Source organism: Rhipicephalus sanguineus, chromosome 1, assembly GCF_013339695.2.
Source record: "Rhipicephalus sanguineus isolate Rsan-2018 chromosome 1, BIME_Rsan_1.4, whole genome shotgun sequence".
NCBI classification, from domain to species: Eukaryota; Metazoa; Arthropoda; class Arachnida; order Ixodida; family Ixodidae; genus Rhipicephalus; species Rhipicephalus sanguineus.
The window spans coordinates 17,910,291-17,913,035 of NC_051176.1; positions in this window are offsets into that span (position 1 = coordinate 17,910,291).

A 2,745-nucleotide genomic window follows, 5' to 3' on the forward strand; every position below is an offset into this window, starting at 1 on the left:
TCGGTACCTGCCAGTACCCGCGCCTAAGGTCCACTACCGTAATGAGCTGCGCTCGACCTACTCGGAAAATCAATTCCTGAGGATTCATCATAGCGACCATCCGTTTTGGTGACGGCATTTAACGCCCTGCCGTCCACACACATGCGGATTATATCCCATCTTTTTTTCCGACGCATACCACCGGGTGTACGAGCTCACTCTCCGTGGGGTAGTCACTCCAAGTCAAAAGTCTTTTCAACTTGCCGGCTGACTTCCTTCTTTAATATTTTCCGGCACCCGATAAGGAAACACCTTTTTTGGCTGGTCGCCCCGTTTCTTCTTTCTACATCATGTTCGTCTACCTTCGCTATACCCGGGGTGCCGTCAAAGAGTGTGCAATGTCTTTGGACGCACGCCTGTACTTCCGCCGTCGCTCCGTTTGCATCAATGTGTCGCTCGCTAGCACGTCTCGTCCTCGCTTTATACTATGCTGTTGCTGGTTTATATTCCCGCTTGTTCGGCATCTTCCCCATTCCCCACAAATCATGGTCCTCATCGAAGACGACCCCAATATGACTGACCCTTGCATAGTAAGGTCGAATGTTGTTGGTGTGGACACTTTTCACCTTCCCCTCAGATGTTTCCACACGGTAAGAATGTTCGCGCTCACGTCCAACCACTGTGAATGGGCCTAGCCATTTAGGTGACATCTTACAATTCCGATCATTGTCGAAAAACACAACTTGGTCGCCAACGTTGAAAGCTTTGAGCCTGGTGCTGCGATTATAAGCACTGGAGTAACTCTCCTGATGAGTTGCACTAGTTAGCTCAGCAATATTAGCGGCAGTCTGGAGCTGCTCCTTAAGTTGCTGTAAATACTTGGCGGGGTTTTCTCTCATGTTGCGGGCACCGGCATTTCTCCCGTCCACGTCCTCTGCAGTATTAGAAGCGGTCCCGTGGGATTCCTTCCATACAATAGACGAAACGGAGCTACTCCGGTTACCTCATGAGGAACTTCCCGATAAGCCCATAAAACCATTGGGATCAATTTGTCCCAATTCTTGGAGTCTCTCGGAATGACATGATACAACATGTTTTCTGTACTCGATTCCACCTCTCTACAACTCCATTACTCTCTGGGTGTTCTGGGGTTGAGAATCTTGGCGTGCAGCCTAATTTCTCCAGCATCTTTTGCGTGAGCTGAGATTTAAAATTAGTGCCTTGATCGGAGCAGATCATCTCCGGAACGCCTGTGCGACTGAAGATCTCAATCAGTGCATCAAAAGTCGCCTTAGCTGTCAACGAGCGCAGTGGACCACCTCTGGCCACCTCGTGCAAAGGTCCACTAAGCACAGCGCGTACTTATGTCCTCTCGCTGACGGTGTGCCCAGGTGTCCGATCACATCTACACTGACAACTTGGAAAGGGGTTCTGGTCTAGTGAGCGGTGTTATAGGCACCTTTTCCGTTCGACACCTGTCTGAACGAATTTGACATTCATGGCACGAACGACAATGCTCTAAATCCCCTTCGCCATACCCGGCCAAAAGAAGTTATACCTAATGCGAGCTCTTGTTTTCTTTGGCCCTAGGTGCCCCCCGCATAGTGACTCACGAGCTAAGTGCATCACCTCAGTGCGCTTATCTTTGGGGACAACCAGCTGACTCACTCGGGTACCTGCTATTGAGTCGCAGTGGTATAACAGTCCGTCTGAAATGAACATGCCAGATTTCCCACTACGAGCATCATCCCAACATTTTTAGCGTAGTGTCACCCAACTGCACTTTGCGGAACTCTTCTCTTTGGCCTAACGACGCTCCCTTTCTTCATCAATTTGCGCATCTTCCCCGGAAACGTCTTTTTTCCAAGGTAAGTTTGCAGGCCACTACTTTTGGTTTGTCTACTGCTTGTTCTGCCTCATGAGCAGGCACGGCGGTGGTTCGACAGGGTGCCAGAGAGCTGCTGGCCTTCAACAAAAGTTTCCAATCTTCCTCGGTCAACAAACAATCTGGCCTTCGACGAGCTCATTAGTAACGCGCAGAGTAGGTCGACGCTCTGAGGTTGCGTCACCACTCGCGGTCTAATTAATTCGACCGGCAGTGTAGCTAGCCTCGCCTCGATAGCTTTACCAAAGGGAGACACCAATCTTACCGTGCCAGACGGCTCTACTAAGCCTCGCGGAAGCAGACTCTCCAGAATGACAGTTATCTCACTCCCTGTATCCAAAATCGCATCTGCGGATACATCTGCACATGGTACAGGAATTAACTGCAGTTTATTTGTGCCTTCACCGTCGTGTTTCAGAGACTTCACCTTTGCGCTAAGGACGCCATCGGGTATTTCAATTTCCGTCTCGTGGGCTAAAATTACCTTTTGGACCTTCCGCTTTGGCTCGTTAGCCTTCTGCGGGTTGTTCTCCTTATCACTAGCCTTCGGGCACTCTTTAGCGAAGGGCCTGAGCCGTGACATAAGTGGCACTTCAGAGCCCTTTCTCTACTCGTGTCGCCGGCTTCTGCCCATTTCTACAGTTGTTGATTTGATGCACGCCCTTTCCCTTTCGCTTGTTCGAACTTTTGGAGCACTTAGCGATCTCAGTGGGCCTAAGCCATTCCTCGCCTTCTCGCAGTCTCACATACATACAAGACCTGCGTACTAAGCCCCGATTTATACGGTCAGCAACCATGAGTTCTTCCATCACGGCTACCGTGTCGGCCTCTCTCACTTGGAGGTAGTAGGAGAATACGTTTTTCACGCGGGACGCGCCCAA